This window comes from Falco naumanni, chromosome 3, assembly GCF_017639655.2.
Source record: "Falco naumanni isolate bFalNau1 chromosome 3, bFalNau1.pat, whole genome shotgun sequence".
NCBI classification, from domain to species: Eukaryota; Metazoa; Chordata; class Aves; order Falconiformes; family Falconidae; genus Falco; species Falco naumanni.
The window spans coordinates 9,428,108-9,445,827 of record NC_054056.1 but is presented as its reverse complement, the minus strand read 5'-3'; the positions used below and the strand labels follow the sequence as shown (position 1 = coordinate 9,445,827).

At 49.7% G+C, this 17,720-nt stretch overlaps 1 protein-coding gene across 1 annotated transcript in view; it reads left to right on the top strand.

Moving 5' to 3' along the window:
- CASZ1 (castor zinc finger 1) overlaps positions 1-17,720 on the top strand; it is a 207,226-nt gene that overhangs the window by 36,686 nt on the left and 152,820 nt on the right. The gene's annotated exons all lie outside the window — the stretch shown is intronic.

Genomic DNA, 17,720 nt, shown 5'->3' with positions numbered 1-17,720 from the left:
AGAGGAGGAGTTTGAGGATGTCTGTGGTCAAGGTGGGAAACTCAGAAAGGTTGTGAGGGGGTGAGACTCTGTGTTTCTAAAAGCCATTTTACTTTCTTCACTGCGTGGCTCCCATCACAGCTTCTCTACAAAGAAAGGTATGGCATAACTTGGCCTAGAAGAAAGCAAGTGTAGGATAAGAACAGTGGGATAATGTATTTCTTCTCAATTGTTTTGGGATTTGGGAGGTACCTGGTGACACTGCCATACTGCTGCAGATAGAAGGGGCCAAGGAGCCTTGCTGTGTCTGGGGTTTGTGTGATGTCATGTCTGCTCTGCAGGGGCTAGAGGTTTTGTCAGGGGTGTCTCCATACTGTATTGGCACCATTAAATGATGATGATGCCTGAATGAAGATCAGCAACCTGAAATGCCTGTGAGGATTTTGTATCACCATGTTCTTCTCTCTTTTGCTGCTGTGCCGTAAAAGATAGCTGGGCAAAGCAGTGTATCCAAAGAGGTTGTGAGTCACAGGTGCAGCTGAGACTTGAATTAGAAGGATCAGGGTGTAGGGAGTGTATTGGCTTAGCAAGAGGGAAGAGAGAAAAGTCACAGGGCTAAGGTGTTGGTCTGGGGCTTCAGCTATCCTTGTCCATCCCTGGCTGCATGTGGCATGGGGGAATTTACTCATGTTCTGAGTGCTCTACCTTAAAGACCAACAGCCGTGATCCTCTAAGGCTCAGCAGGGCTTAGTGCTTGCCACGTGTTCAGAGCCTACAGACCTGAGTGCTTTCAGTAAACCTGCCAGTAAATACAGTATGCTTCAGGATGGGATATGGGTGAACTGTACCTTCCCACACCTTCCTAGTGCTGAAACTCCTCCAGGGTCTGGCATGCATTATTTGGAAAGCTTGGGTTTGAACTATTAATGTAGGGAACCCTGGCCTTTATCCCTGCATGAGCTGCTCTGGTGTCTGTGTCCCCTGTTTTAGAGCAGTGGCACATGTGTTCCCAGGTCTCCAGAGGTGAAGGATCTTCCCAAATCAGAGCTCTGCCCCAGGGAATAAGGTAGTGGAACATGAAGAGCCTTGAGGTTTTACAAAATAAGATACAAATTCTCAGGTTTGACTGCAGCAGGTGAATTTTCCACCAAACATCCTTATGTGCCTCTCCAAAAAGGCCCAACACCCAGGGGGGAAAAACTGTTTAGGAAGCTGCTACATGGGTTCTGATTTCCATCAGAAGGAGCTTTTCCTGTGACCCCTCTCACAGGTTTCTGCTGGTGTAGCTCCTGATATTGAAAGACCTGCATGTCCATCTGACATTGACCTGGGATGAGCAGGACCTCTGAGACAAGAAGGCAAGAGGAGGAGACTGATAAATCTGGAATTCCTGAAGTGCTGAAGTGAACCTTAAGGTTCAGGTTCTTGCAGAACAGTAATCCTTTTTGATGTTTACCTTCTCCTAGTACCTGCTGGGTGCGTTACCTGTACAAAGTTGAGTGCCCTTCAGGGGCTGTTTTCTGAGGGACAGAAGCTCATTAGAAACAACAGAAATATTTCCCTTGACTCTAGCTGTTTTCTGAGGTCCCCCTAGTTCTACAAGTATCACTTCAGTGAAGGAGATGCATTTAGCCTTTCAGGCATGTGGCTTTGTGATCGCTCATGCTCTGGACTAGAAATCCCTGTGTTCCAGTCTTCAGCCCTGGAGCAACTTGTATGGCTTCTACTTTCAAAACAAGCTCAATTTACTTTGGGCTACAGAGGCTGTTTGCACGTTCTCCAGAGCCCATCCGTAGGCTGTGATTGCTTTTTCACTCTCTGTTTATAAGCACATGCTGGCTGTTTAGTCCTAGAGCTATAAGGGTTGGAGGGAGTTTTCTTGTTCAGTTGGTGAAGGGTAGCCTTTATGCAGGGAAAAAAGCTTAAAAAAAAATGTGGGAAAAGGATTAGAAATACCTGTGCTGTCTGTTTGAATTTACAAAATATTTCCCCTTGCTTCAATCCTAAAGCAAACCTAAATTTGGGGGTTAACTTGGGCTGACTGCATTATTTTTTCTAGGATCCTTGGGATCACCGTATAGGCACAACTGCTAAGGCAGTGAGGTGGGAACTCTGTCTTCCACAGAACTGAGCTGGCCCAGCCCAGCCAGCCCTGATGGCTCAGATCCTGAGCTGGGCTGGAGAATATGAAACAGCCTTGCAAAATCATTGTGGAAATTTACCCGCCTGTGTATGAAATCAACTTGCCTGCCTTTGCCAGGAGGAGTTTAACTTGCCCATTAAAATATACATCTATTTATGTATTACTTGTTCTGTGAGAGAAAATTTTCCCAGGCAGTTACAAAACTCAGTCTAGACTGTAACGTGTGGCATCTGGTGGTAACATGCCATATACATATATCTGAATACAGTATCTACTGTATCACCCTGGTTGGGAGTTAATAGCATGTATCTGGATTATAGCGAGGTCTTTCCGTTTACAGCACGCTCTCACTGGATAGAAGTTTGGCCCGGTTCCTGCCTGCACTGGTCTGAATGGAGCTCTACCCTGCCTGCTTCCATCCAGATAAAGTAAGGCAGGCATTTCCATGCTGCCTGTTCTGACCTGTGGCCCTGAGGTCCACCTAAGCTGGAGGCAGCGGTTCCTGGGTAGAGCTCTTCCGGTATGGCTGAGTTGAGGAGAAGGGAAGATGTTAAAAGCCTGTCTGGGATAAGAGCAGGGTTGTCACATCCATCTGCTCAGGCCCTGACGAGCAGCTGATCCATATTGTTAACATATTGCCTGCCATATGGGCTAGCTCAGCTCTCCAGGAACGCTTGGGAGACCTGACCTCTAGTGTGACAAGATGTGAGCATGAAGGACGGGTTGACAACAGCCCTTGGGTCTCAGAGTGTGAAACCATGTTTCAGCCACTTCCGCTGCCTTCCCCTGTGCTCGCTTGTGTGCTGTCTCTGCATGCTTCTCTCTTCTCTCTCTCTGAGGGTTTTTTCCTCCCTCCCCTGTTTTCCGCATCCCTGGTCTGCGCTAGATCAATGACCTTCACTCATAACCAGACTGGACAGTTCTGACTCCCTCCCGCAGGCCTTCGATCAGATGTTTGGTTGGCGGCTGTGGAAAGCTGAATGGGGGGAAGTCAAAGGAGGGGAAAGAGGATCATGTGCTTGGCAGGCCTTATAGCTGTCCTTACCATATCTGGTCTGGGAATGGGACTGAAGCCTGATCCACTAAGGTCCTTAGCATCTCCCGCTCACTTGGGTAACAGCAGACACTAATATAGCCTCCTAATTGAAGGCCAAGTCCAGCAATGGGATCTAAGCAGGTTGAAAAGGCTCAGAGGTTCAGGGAAGGGCCTTGATGCCAGAGTTCAAGGAGCTAACACTTACAAGGCTTTTGGGAGACACAGAATGATTTTATTTCCAACTAAAAGTAGGTGCGGCCCAAAGCCCTTTCAGAAGCCCTGCTGTGCCCATCCGCTAGTGATTTTGCACCTACAGCTGTCCACATGAGGGGGAACAGTTGTCTGAGGTGCAAAAGCTGAAGAGGTTTTCTGGCAATGAGGATGGCATCTGAGCAGCATCCCTCCCAGGTGTTGAAGGAGGTCTGAGTACAGTTTGTGGTGCAGTGAGGTACAAGCACAGAGTTCACAAGTATGGATATGTGGAGCAGCTTAGCCCTAAAGAAGCCTGGTGCTTAAGTGAGGGCTGACAGTTGCCTGGGTAACTGTCATGCAGGAGACCAGCCTGCCCCAAAAACTCACATGGAAAAAGGATGTTCCTTCAGTACTGGAGGAGATGGGGCTGGGCCAGGCCTTTGTGGGTTCAGACCTTGCTTTCCTTGCCTTCTTCAGTTCTTCTGACTTCATGGTGTTCTCTGTCTCCTAGAGCCATTGCTGATGAAGGTGGCTATCTCTTTCCTAACACTTCTGTCTTTACACTTGAACTTTATGGAGGTTAAATCCTGGCACTATTAAAGCAAGCACAAGTTTTGCTGTAAACCTCAGTGGAGTCAGGATTTCAGCCTTGGCTCCTCAGAAGAGGATCAGGATGTTTCCGGATCTTTCTTACCCATCAGCTCGTCAGACCTGCAGGCCTGACTTATTTGTCTTTTAGTCTTCCCAGGTAAGGGCTGCCCTTTTTTTAAGTGCCTGTCCTGTAAAAGTCAATATCCTCAAAAAAGCTGTGATTTTGCCCTAATGCTCTCCATAAAGGTTTTAGACCGGTTTAGGGGCTTTTATCATTCTCCCTCCCCATATAACTCCAGTTGCAATGAGCATTAATAGTGTTTATTTGTAGAGAGGAGCCCACTGAGGTATTGCAAAATAAAACACAATGATGAGTCGTGGTTTATTTACTCAAGCTTCACTGATGTAACAAACCTGATTTTATGCTAATAATGACTCAGAAGTAGAGTTGGGAGGAGAAGCCAGATCTCCTGATTCCTTTAACCATCTGACAGTATTTCTTCCTGTCCTTACTAGATCCAACTGCAGATCTCTCAGCTGGGATGCAGGCAGTGATTCTGTGGCACCCTGACAAAACAGCTAGCTAAGAGGGGTTAATAGTGCTCTGTCAGTTCACAGGGTTCCATTAAACATTTAGGAACATCTTCAAATCGGGCAGGCACTGTATGTGGGACTGTCTTGTCTGTCTGTCAGGCAGCTGTCCAGCGAGAGCCAACAGGGACGCTGACCTGCTGGAGTTTCTTAAGGAAAACCGGTTGGAAAGCACTTGGAGCAATCAGTGCTAAGTATGCACATGAGTGTTCAAGGGAAATGCATGTTCAAAATGTAGTTCTTAGAAATCTGTTGATAAAAAACAAAAAATTTGAAAAATGAACAAATACCGTAAAGTGAATGTGATCTGTTCTCTGATGTCTTCTACTGGGGGCTCATTCCAGAGCTGGTGCTCAGCCCATGGAGGTGAGGCTTATCTCACTACTTGAGCTGAATATGGAAAGACTGTTTTAGCATATTGCCTCTGACAAATGATGTATTAATGCTGGGGCTTTTTTTTTTGTTATTACTGCAGTTATACATTAACCATTAAGAGCCACAGGTAAGCCATCTGCTGATGTAAAGCAGCAGAGCTGCATTTTCAGCCAGCAGAACTATCCTGATTTTTGCCAGGGCAGTTTATGATCTGTCCCAGTGTCTGTCTTGTGATTCTTGCTGAGTTTGTCTTAGCTGTACATTAATAGAACATACAAGAGAAAAGAGGAGAGGACAAACTAAGGTGAGTTTGAAAGTAAAATGAGCAAACAATATTGCTAGCCTTGTCCTTTCAGAAGTCAAAAGCTACTCCCCTCCTCCCCCCAATTATAAGACAGTAATACTGAGGTTTCTATGTGTTTAGGATGCACACAGATCACATTTCAGGTTGCTGTGCTCTGCTAGTGGGAGAGCAGAGCAAGCAAGAGGGAGGGATAGCACTGCACATACATTGTTGTACAAAACAAAAATCTTACGTAACTTGCAAGATCTCAGGCTTTAAGAAAAACACGAAGCATTGCAAGGTTGACAAGAGTTGGCACATGGGAGCAATTCCTACTTGATTAACATGTCCCTGAAGTGTGCTGACCTAGAGAACAGTCTACTCGGGAACCTGGTTGCCATCCTCCCTCACCAGGGCTAGTTACAACAGGAGCTGAAGTCAGTTGCCCGAAGGCCAGGAATGTTTTGGTAGACTTGTTTTACCTGGGGCCGTTTGGCAGTGGAGCAGTGCAGATCCTACCTGAGCTGGTCACATATGCTGTGGGGCAGAGGGGGCTTGTTCTTTCTGACATCCGATCTTTGAGGAACTTGGTAGCTGCACATTCTTGATCCCTGAAACAGCTAGGGCTAAAGGTAAAGAGCTGTCCCGGGGATGGAGTGAGGAGAGCTTGGCATTTTCTACTGTAGCAGCACAGCCCAGTGCTGCTGCCTGCCCTGCTTGTTCCCTGGAGCAGCTGGACTCTGGCTTTCCTCCCCAAGAGGCTCCTTCCTTCGCGCATGAGACTGTTGTCCCCTGGCTTTCCCAGCCCAGAGGAGCTGCTGGTCCATGCAAGGTGCTTCCCTTGCCTCTCCCTGACTTCCCAGCACTCCTAACCTGGGGGTGACCAGCCAGATGCCCTCCCTCGGAACCAGCTATCCAAGCAGGGCCTGAACAAGGAACAGGGACCATTCCGGGTGCATGCAGAGAGCACTGAGCTCCCAGGCTTTTGGCCCAAACTTTGAAAATCTGCACAACATTCCCCTGGCAGAGCTGCCTCTCGCCCCTTTCCCAGCTGCAGAGAGAGGTGAAGGTGCTTCCCAGGACCCCACCAAATCAGTCACCCAGCAGCTTCTGGGCTTGCTCTTTTTGAACCCTGCCACGATGGCTATCCTTCCTTTATCGCGTTCTCTTCTACCCACTTCTTGCTCATCCCCCTGTGCTGCTTTTTATGGGTTCACCAGAAAGGAGAGGAGATTTTTCTTTCCCTTGTTTGCTTCACTCCATTACTCCCATCTGTTCATCCAGGCCCTTAGTCCCTTTGTTTTTCAGAGTCGTGTGGATTTGGGAGCTCTGTTTGCTCTCTGGGATGCTTTTCTGGACGAGGCTGGTGTGGGAAGGAGGTCTGGCTCACAGGCCAGCACAAGGGGTGGGGGAAATGTGCCTCTTCAAATTAATCAGAATTTTCTCCTCCAGAAATGCTAATGGGTGAAAAGCAATTAAAGCAGCCTGTTTTTTATTAAGTAATCTGTGTTAAGAGCTTGTAATGAAGTTTAGTGCCGTTGTGACTCGATATTTCAGCTTCATCGGTTTGAGTCAAAACAATCCAAAGTGGGAACGGAGCAAGGAGGTGAGCTGCTCCCCAGCATCAGTCGCGCTGACTCTCATTCCAGCTTGCTCTTGCAGGCTTTCCGCTACGATGCCTATGAGACCGCTCACTCTATCCCACCCAGGAAGGCTGCACTGCATAAAAAAGGGGGCTTTAAACCCTACCCATGCAAAGTGGATGGCTGCTTCTGGTTTAAAATACCTGTTCGCAAGGTGGGGATGATCATGGCCCCTTGGAACAGCCTTTGGTCATTTTCATGGGGTAGTTGCACATACCAGATTTTCTGTAGGGAGCAATGAGTGGACAAGGGACAGCACGGGCAGGGAGGTGGCAGGGAGGAGTGGTGAGACCCTCCAGCTGAGTGCTGCATTCCTCTTAACAGGTTCTTAAAGCCTTTCCAACATCTGGAAAAGTTTTAGCTGCCACAGGGCAAGGCTGGAGATGGTGTCTGCCGTTCCTCTCCTTTGCATCTTCAGGCCTGTGATCAGGGTGGCAAACTGCTGGGGGTTGCAAGCAGCTGTGGAAGTAGCCTGTCTCCTCCTCCTCTCTTTCCCCCCACCCCAGGAGAAAGAAAGACAAAAAAGGGACAATATCCCTTTAAACAACTACATGCCAAGCCTCTGCCGTCCTGTTTTATCTGAAGTCCAACCGCATGTTGTTCCAGGGCCGATCCGCTTTAGCTAATTAATAATCTGACAGGAGCCACCCAAGGGATTAGCTGCTGAGACGAGCTAGACCAAACCCCCAGCAAATGAGCCCCGCGCTCCCTGGGGACTCGGAGGTGACTTTGGGGGGCAGGGGGCTGTACCACATGCAGAAGGGTGTCGAGGCCCTGAAGGGGATTTATGGCATCTGGGAGGGTGAAGGGGGAGGTGAGGGGTTACAATTTATGAGATGTAAACTAATAAATCAGTTAGTTGAGGAGGGGAAAGGGGGAGCACCAAATTAAAAGATAAAGTCTTAAAGGAACAGTGTAAATTGATGGTACTCCTTGTGGCGGGGGACACCAGGAGAGTTCCCAGTGCAGACCAGTTGCAGTTTCCTCTGCGCTCGTTTCCTGGGAGAGAGGAAGGGGGAGACTGCAAAGCAAAACTAAAAAGGGTTTTAGTGGGGATTGAGGGGAAGAGAGATGCATCTTTGAGCAGTTTATGCAAACCGATGATGGGTTGGCTTTTGTGGCAGAGACGGCAACATGAGGGAGGGCATGAGGCCACCTCTTTTGATCACAGGAAGCAGGGGCTCTAGTGCCCCAGGCCTGGGAGGGTTTGGTGGGTAAGGGGGTGCATGGTCATCATCTGCACTTCTTCCTCCCATTTGATTAGGCTTCCGGCTTTGCAGGGAACTCTGGTTCCCTGTGTGTTGAATGAGATTAGTGGAGTGGGTCAACTTGGAGCAAGAGAAGTTACAAGAGCTGTCAGAAGACAGAGTATGGTATATTTTGTTCTCCAAATTTGCCTCTTCATTGCCTCTTCAGGCAGTGATAGTGTTTGGAGTATGCTCCTGAGGCAAGTGTCTGGTTTTGTTCTGGAGGCTTGCAGAGGTTTGGAACTTCCTGGTGGTTGAAGGTCCATTTCAGACGCTCTTCTGATTTTGAGAGCCGTGTGCCTGCTGGGTGGCCTTGGGCATAGGTTTTGCCGTACCTCTTCCACTGACCAGTCCCAAAGCTGTTCTGCCTGTTGTCTTTCCATACCAATCTCCTCTGGTGCCTTGAAGCCTCTCCTGGCCTAAGGTTCTTTCTGAAAGCGTGCCCAGGCCTCAGCTCTCTCTAGGGGCTGCTCTAATGCAAATGGTAGTGCAAGATGGGATTTCCAAAAGCCTTCTTAGGGAGATTTGTAATCCCTGCCCCATGACGGTGCTAGACACAAGCTAATGGAGAGGGACCTGTGCAAGCTTGGTCTGCAGATCCAGAGCAAACCTCTGAACCCTTGCCAAAGGCCAAGCTTTTGGCATTGTTCCCTTCAAGAGCAGGAGACTCCTTTTTTTTCTTCATCCCCACGTAGCCTGCTGCAGACCCAGGGCAGCATGGCCCTACCAGGGCTGGGGAGTGAGGCAGTGGCTGTGGAGTGGCAGGCAGCCCCAGGAGCCAGGCGAGCTCCTCCTGCCCCACCCCACCCTGCAGCACCCCATGGCCTGAAGCCAGAGCCCCCACGGCCAGCCCAGCATGAGCCACAAACAGTTCTGAGGTGGTCACTGGGGAACACCTCTTTGCTGAAGGGGTCTTGGTTGGGCTCATGTGGGAGCTGCCCTGGGGGAGCTTAGCACAGAGCCTGCAAATCACTCTTCCAGTGGGGCAACTGCATTAAGCAAACAAAACTCATCTGACTTCTTCAACATATTTCCATCTAGAGAGCTCCTTGCAGCTTGCAGGGTCCCCAACACAGACATGTTGGGCCAGGGCAGCTTCTTGTTGTGATCTCAAAAGGCAGAGAGTTGAGAGGGAGCAGTCCTGTGCCTTGCTGGAGCTGAACCGTGATGCTGAGCCACCTTCCTTTCTGGGCAGCTTTGGTGGGCAGTTAGCTTGGGCCTGGGCTGCCAGAGTGGTCTAGAGCTGCTGCAAATCTCTCTCTGCCCTCCTGCCAGCACTGCCCCATCCCATCCCATTGGGTGGAGGTACCCCTCCTCACCCTGCGGTGCTTATGCAGTCTTGTGGTGGGAGTGTGTGGGGAAGCTCTTCCGGAGGCTGGGCTGGCAGTCGCACCGTCACAGCCTCTCACACACAGCCGTGGTTTGGCCTCCCTCCTGCAAAGCTGCCAGTGGCCCACGCTGCCTCCTGACCAACATCATTAGTGCGGGTATTTATATTTCATTAACAACATTAAGCCAAAATGGTATTAAAAGCAACACCAATGATAAATAGCTTATTAATAAACAGGGAACCGGCTGCACCACGCACAAATTCAATCCCTTCCTAAACGTGTCTCTACCGCTAAAACCAGCCATTTAACTCCTGCTATCCTGGAGAAATTTGACAGATGTTTTGGGGGAGGATGGGGACCAGATAAAAGCAGGGGGTGTGGGGAGACAGTGTCATGCAGTTTGGTTCTTACTGAAGCAGCTGACTGGGGTGGTAAGAAGGTGTAGCTCTCTCAAACTACTGCTGTGTTTCCACTACTGGGTGGGACACCTTTGGTTCTGTGTTTCTAGTGTAATTTTGATTGTGTTGAAACAGCAATAGTATAGACAGCATGAAACAGAAAAGCAGAGAGCTTGAAGATCCAAGTGAGTGTCTACCTTTGATTTTACCATCCTCTGCCCTGTTTCCCCTCCACACTTTCACACACCTCCTTCTAGCTTGGGCAATACCATACACAACAGCCACCAGCACAAAATCTCTTGCCTGCACCAAGCCCAGTCTCTCCCAGTGATCTCGGAGGACAGCCAGCCCTGTCCTCATTCCTCCCTGTGTGTTTATTCTAAGGATTAAGAATGCTAAAAATGTGGCTTTTCTTGTAAGCTTGTCAATCAGTTTATTATTTTTATTTTTTGTTTTTGTTTGCCCCCAACTCCTTATTCTCTGAAATGACTTTCCATGCTCCAGCCCCACCCTAAGTACAAAGGCTCTTTTATTGCTCTTCCTTCTCCTTCTTTCAGCAGTAAATTAATTACCTCAGAAACTTGGATGACTTTGGAGTCAGAGGCCCCCCTCAAACCACCTCTGGGTTTCTCAGAGGAGATGGAGAGGGGAACACAGCTCATGTGCTTTCCCACTGGGGAGGACGTGGTGCAGGGCTTTGCATCTCTTGATCACTCTCCTGCCTGCCGTGACGTCCCCACACTCCCCAGCTCCCAGGCCATGTGGGTGCCCCTGCTCCCCCACATCCAGTGTATGGTCAGCAGCATGTGCAGCCTGCAACCAACACCCGACGTGTGTTATCTCCAGAGAGCAGCTGCAGATCCTGGGTGTGCTCATGGCCCATGCTGCCTATGTAGGCACGCTTTGCATGCAGCTCCCAAAAACTGGGCAGTTCTCCAGTTGGTCATGCTGGTCTGTATTGCTCTGACTGCATGCACCTTGCTGGCTTAGGTTGCAGCAATCGCAGGTTTAAGACAGTAGCTTTGTGGGCTCCCTGCTGTGGATTGTTCAGCATGCATCATGCAAGGGCTTTCTTTACACGAAGAACAAGACCTCTTCCCCTGCCTGACCGTGTCAGATCTCACTTGTGAACAGTGCAGCATTAAGCATAATTTTCTGCACTTCTGTTCCTAAGCACAGTGGTGTTCCTGAATTTAGGATCTGAGGTGCAGCTGGAGTCTTTCTGCCTCTCCTTTCCTAGTCCTTGGGTCCTTCTGTTACAGGCTGAGCACAGGTTGGATGGGAAGGGAACATGAGAAGATTGCAGAGCTGGCTGGACTTATCTCCATGACCTGTGTCTTGCACGTGATGGAGAGCAACTAACCAGAAAGGATGTTTTATCATTTGTTTGCATGCTGGTGTGTGCAGTATCATGGATTGGATGTCTGCTGGTTAGCTGAACTGTGAATTTTGTGTCCTGACAGAATCTAAGAGAGGAAACTCATAAGAACCTTCCTGTTCCATGCCCAGCTGATTGTCGCAGGGTCTGTCCCTTACTCACGTGAGCATTAAGACACTCAGCTATTCAGAGCAGGGAGGGGAGGGGGAGAGAAAGGAGAGAAACCAGGCATCAAGATAATCATGATTTCTCCAAAGCCATGTAGGGAACTCAGAGGCTGATATCCAGCAGTGTCTCTTCTGTCTCACTCTTGCCACAGTGTTGAGGATAAACAAAAAAAAAACGGGTGCTGCTTACCTTCTCTGGTCCCCAGCCCTCATCCTGGGGCATCCCCTCCTGCAGAGAGCTTGGCAGGGCAGGGTCAGGAGGGAGAATTGGCTGTACTCACACCCTTTCTTGTGGGGACTTGGAAGGGCTCAGAGAGTGGGAGATGCAGCCTGGGAGTTGGCCATAGCGCTGGATGAACATCTTGTCTGTAGATGAACAGAGAACACAGTGGGGACCCAGCAGCCTGGGAGCCTAATTATAGGCAATAGAGCCAGCAGAAAGAATAGATTGGAGAGAAACACCCTGTACAACCAGTAACTGTGAGCTGGTGAGGGGAGGGTTTCTGAGGAAAAGCCTTTCAGATTTTCATCCTGAAGCCATTCCTGGAAATATCCCTGAGGGAGCTCTGTTAAACCCTCCTGTCCACTGGGAAGACCACCCCTGCCTGGTGACAGTTGGTACCGTGTAAGGATGGTGCCAAGGCTTCTTAAGACTGAAGGTGATAAAAATGGTCTTGTTCCTTAGTTCTTCTCTATTACTATGCTTCCTTTTCATACTTTTGGAAGGATCTCTATTACATAAATTACTGTTGCCTGCCAGATCTCAGGCTTTCTCTCCATTGAATAAGCAAACAAGGATGTAAGGTCTTGAGTCCTGCTTTTCACTATGGAGAAGACTAGCCCCTATGTAAGAGACTCATAGGTGGAAGGGAGCATAAGCTTTCCCCCATCTGCTGAGGCATATGTTTCATAGGAAGTTCTTACACACTCCTGGGAGGACCTTCTCTGCCAGTTAGGAAGGAGATTGTTGTGGAAGCTGTCTCACAACGCTCTGTGTCTGAGGTGTGAGGGATAGGGGCTGTGTCCTATTTTGTACCCTGACAGTATGAGAACAGGTAGACCTGAACTGGTGTTCGGTCTCAGAAGAGCAGCCTCTCATGGGGCATGCACCCGTGTTGGGGCGGGGGGTGGGGTGGGGTGGGGAGCCGATCTATACCCAGCTCCCAAGCTATTGCACTTAGTGCCCACCCCTAGCAATTTTGCAAACTTCACAAGCTGCCTGTTCCATTGCAGGTCTCTCTATGGAGCGTCTTCCCTTGAAAGGAATTTTAATCAAACTTGACTGAGGAGTGCTGAAAAACATGAGGAAGTAATTAGAAATATGAATTTACAGCCTCCTGGAGTACCTCCCTCTCTTTCTCTCCCTCTGCATAACGCCTGTGTTTACCTCTGTTTCCTACTGTTACCAGTCTCATTCTTCAAGCCCTCCTCCACTTCACTACCTTTGTCCAAACCTGGTGTGTGACCAGATTTGTGACTCTCAGTGCTGCCTCAGAGAGAAGAGAAAAGGGAGAACCTGTTCTGAGGAAAGCCTGTTCTGAGGAAGACTATGGCCCTCACCTTCTTCTGTGAGGCAGGAATAAGCCACTGGGAGGACGGTCCCAGGAGGAAGTTGCAGGTTCCCTGAAGGAAATTGGCTGGAACAATCTCCCTGATTGTCTGTGATTTCCCAGCTAGATAGGCCCCAGGGGAGGGGGTAGGCTGGAGCGGGGTGGAATCAACCTGGAAATTAGGATGGGCCAGATGCTTCCTCAATAAGGTGTTATTTTCTCTTTTATGCTGTTCTTGAAGGTCTTTTATTTTTCATTTTGTGCATGAAACCATTTTTCTGGGAAGGCTCTGAGCTTGGATGATGCAGGATCTGTAACCAGCTCCTAGGGATGGTCACATACTCCAGTGCCATTCACAGGTCACATACTCCAGTGCCGTTGGCTCTTGCTCCCCGATTCCAGCTTGTGTGTCCTTCTCTTTTTGTCCCACGTGGGCACACAGTGTCTGTATAGAATGGAGAGTTTCAGCTGTCTGCTCAACGCACACCAGAGATGTAAGCCCTTCACAGAGGGGAGAGTGAGGAGAATTGCGTGGGTGAGACTCCAAACCCAGTCCAGTTGCCTTGGGCAGGAATTAAGGGGCAAGGTGTGAACTGTATGTGGGGGCAGCAGAAGAGCTAAAACACTCAGGCACTTCTCTCATCTTCACTTTGCTTTCTTCTTAAAGCAGTAAATTGCTGGCAAGTTACTGGGCACTTGGGACTGTGGCCGTTCAGGCAGATGCCAGCCTGTGTGGGGATTAGGAAGAGCTCTGGCTTTGTTGGTGGAATTTAGCAGAAATGGGTAAATTTGTCTGGATGATCCTTCAGTGCATTAAAGAACAAGCTGCTTCTAACCTGTAGCTTATTTTCTCGCTTTTTTTTCTTCTTCTTTTTTGAGGGTTAAGCCCTAGGGACAGTTTCTTTTCTTTGGCCCTAAAGGGGCCGGAGAGCCAGCTGTCTCAATGCAAATAGTGGAAGGCATTCCCTGTGTCTCCAGCAGGCATCTGGCATGGGGTTGAACGGAAGGCTCTGAAGCCCCTGGGGTTACTAGGTGCCTGACTCAGATCTGAGTTTCCCTGGCTGGGGCTCTCATCTTCTGGACAGTAAAAAGAAACCAGGCCCAAATGCTTTTCCCAAATCTACTATCAAAGAGACTGCTACCATGGCCTTACCCTGGGCTGTTTGGTGATGAAGGAGAGAAGGGGGAGTAGCATAACTGCTCCCTCGGGATCCCCTCTTACACTCTCATTTTCCTGTAACCACTTTGTTTTTTTGGCTAATTAAAGACACTGAGCAGTTTTCAGCCTGTGGGGTTTCTTTTATTTGGTTCCTCAGCAATTAACATTTTTACTGAGCAAAGTTTTGTTTGAGCTGGGTAGGATCTGGGGCCCATGCCTTGGTTTGAACTTCCAGGTCCTTTCTCCTTAGTCCTGTGAATCCATGCCCATTCCTATCCTGTCCGTGGCCCAGGACCACCTTCTCTTCCTTTACTGATAATTCCGCTTAGTGGTGTCCACTGCCTTTGTGTTTTCTTCTCCACCTTTGCTCTCACCAAACCCCTTCTTCTGGAGGGAAAAGGAGGACCCAGGAGCCTTCAGTGGGCCAGGAGGCCTGTTTGCTCCCAGTTGCAGAGGCTTCCCTCTGTGCAGCGGTTTTCCTGTGACATAGTTCCAATGGGCTGGGAAGGACCTGAGCTGCTGGACAAGCCTGTCTGTGAGCAGCTGTGCCTGTTCTGCTCCAGGGTCTCAGGGTGTTTGTGCACTTAGATCCCTCCTTGCCTCATGCCTCATCCCTTTCCTCAGTACATCTCTCACTTTCCTCACATTGAGAAGGACCCTGGGCTTCCCCTCATGGATGCCAGGCCGAGGCTGCCCAGGTTGGAGGTTAGATGTCCATGTGCCTGAATCAGCTGGCACAGGTCCCACCTGCACCAGGGGCCCCACAGCACCTCTGTGTTAGCTGAGAGCCTGTCCTCTGCTCTTAGAGCTGTGCTTGCCCTTGCCTGTCAGGGACTCCTGTTTGGATGACCAAGGTCATAAACCTCCACACCTGGCTGGAGGCATCAGCCTCCCCTCCTGAAGGGCCTGATCCTATCTCGAGGTCTTTGCTGACTGCCTTGGCACAGCTGAAAGCACCTGACACACCACACTGCACCAGCTCCTCCATTCCCTTCCCCATGGAGTGAAAGGGTGGCCTTCTCCCACTTGGCTCGGAAGTGCTTTGCCCAGCTCTTTTGGAGTCCTGCAACCCGCTGAGCTCCTGCAGAAGGTAACAAGTGTTGGATGTATTTGTTGTTCTGAGGGTTGGGGCTTTTGTTGTTGTTTTCCCCGAGAGCTGTTTCCTTTGCTGTTGTGTGGCAGTGTAGGCAGCTGTCCCTTTCAATAAGGAGTGTCGGCACCAAAGTGCCGCCCCGTCCTCGGGCTGGTTTCACCCTCCCTCACCCCCCCCAGCCCATTCCCTGTGGTGAGTGTGCCCACGCCACCGGGGCATGCAGGCAGGCGAGCATGAGCTTGGCTTGCTGTGTGAGCGCACCTGCAGCGCGTGCACACACACGCAGGCACTGGCAGGGTGTGCCAGCACCACCATGCATGCTCCCCTTGGCACTGGTTGAGCTGTGGGTGTGCGTGCCGCTGTGCTTCCCATCCGTCCACCCATCCGTCCTCTCCTGTCCATCCTGTCTGTGGGCACACATGCTCGTGTGCCTGCATGCTCTGCACTATGTGCTCTTGCCCTGCACATGCAGCAGCAGCTCTTCCGCATGCGGGAATCTGTACAAACTTTTTTTTAAAAGGGAAAATGACAGCTGTTTGCTTCCAAAAAAAAAAAAAAAAAAAAAAACCAACAGGCAAATGAAACACAAATTAACCCCCCAACCTACCCTGTGTGCATGCACCAAACTTTCTGTCATCTGTAGAAAATACCCAACCCCATCCCCAAATGCTGGAGGTCTGAAACAGTTGGAGTGCAGGAGGGAGAAAAACCGTGGTTTCCAAGGACTGATTAGATGGCATGCCAAGTGTATTAAATTTTGCAGACATTTTAACAGCAATATGCTAGATAGTTGGGTGTCCCCTGAGGCTGCTGGATTTTTTATATCCTTCACAGAAGGTCAAAGCCCTCTTCTGCCTGCCCCCCTCCCTCTCTCTGCTTACTCTCGCTCTGTCTCATTCTGTGTCCCTTTTTCTCTCTGTCACCATCTCTCTTTCCCTTTCTCTCTCTTATTTTTTTGTGCACTTTCTCCTTCACTTTCACTCTGTGTGTGTAAAATAAAAGATCAGTCATTTGTGAGTTCCCCGGTGAGTGGAAACTCTCGCACTCCCTGTGGGCTCCTCGCACAGAGATGGGTATGCTGGGGCTTTCCCCTTGCTTTTCTGCACTTTGTTTTGGGGAAAATATGTTTTCCTCCCTTCGCTCCCCAAACATCGATGCTCCCCCCTCTTTCTTATTTTTGTAGCAAAAAAAAAAAAAAAAAAAAAAAGGGCAGGAAAAGAATCCATCTGGCATATGAATAATTGAAATGGCTCAACTCTGTTCCTGTTGCTGTTGTTTGCTCTCAGTTCTTCCTCCCCCGCCCCAACCATAGCATCCCCCCCGGGGTATGGGAGTCGGAGGTAAGGATGTATTGATTCGAGGGATGAGATATGGGGGGGTCAGCAGCTCATACCATTCCTCCAGAGTTTTGTCCTGAGGACAGTGTGTGGTTTGAGGGGCGCAGGGTGCGTGAGTGAAGGTTGCATTTCCCAGCGTGTGTGAGGCCTCCCCTGTGCCACTTTGCCTGGCTGGCCCCGGGAGCCGTTCCCCAGGTGACTTGCACTGTTCGCCCCGCAGTGCTGCTGGCCTCTCTTGCAGGCTCAGGCTACCAGAACGTGCTCCTCATAAGCGGTGACGGGCTTTGCTATCCCCACAGCATCTTCCTCTCTGCCTGCTTGCTCCTGTGCCTCCGAGACTTCCCGTCTGATCCCCGCTCCGTGGCAGAGCTGTGCCGGATGGGGACCTGCTGTGCCGGCCCTCCCTGCAGCATTCTGCAGCTCTCTCCAGCTGCTCTGTAGAGCCAGTGCATTCCCATGTTGGTCGGTGCGGGGGATCCCAGTGCTGATCCCTCTCCCACAGCACTAGGACAGAGCTGCTGACAGAGTAGTGTAAGGCACTTGCCTGGCACCATGCTCCCGTTGGGTGAGTGCTGTGAGCGAGCTTACGGGTTAAACTTTTTAGGACGTGTGGCAGTCTAAAATAAAATACCTTCCTCCTTCCAACTTAGTCCAGGTTCTCCAGCGCATGCATGGGTTCTCTGGGCTTGGCCCCAAAATGCCGAACCTGCTGCCTTTTCACTTTCAAAGTGCCTGAGCCAGCCAAGGTACCCATGCACCTGGCATCCAGAGCACAGCTTCTGCTGTCTCTTTAAAACCATTTAGAGTAAAACCAGAGAACTTTAGTGCATTAATTCTGGATGAAGATGGGTCTCCAGATGACAGCCTGATCCATATTCTTCCCCACAAGGCAACTTCCATTTTCCTCCTCCCTATCGCCTCCTGCCCAGTCTCTCCTTACCCTCTCTGTCTGTCTGTCATTTTCCCCACTCTTTAGAAAGGAAAAGCTGACATAAGGTGTTGAACCTTTAAATATATACATTGAGCTCCTTTTTTCTGTAGTTAGTAGTCTGCCTGTAATGAGTTGTATGTTTTGAAGAAGGTATTTGCTGTGTGTATTTGTGATTATACTTGGCACACGTTTAGTGTGCATGGTGTGTTTTTGGGGGATGTTTGTGTATTGTTGGGGAGGAGTTTATATTTAGGCTCTGTTTTTTGTGGTTTGGGTAGGTAATGTATGTATGGGTG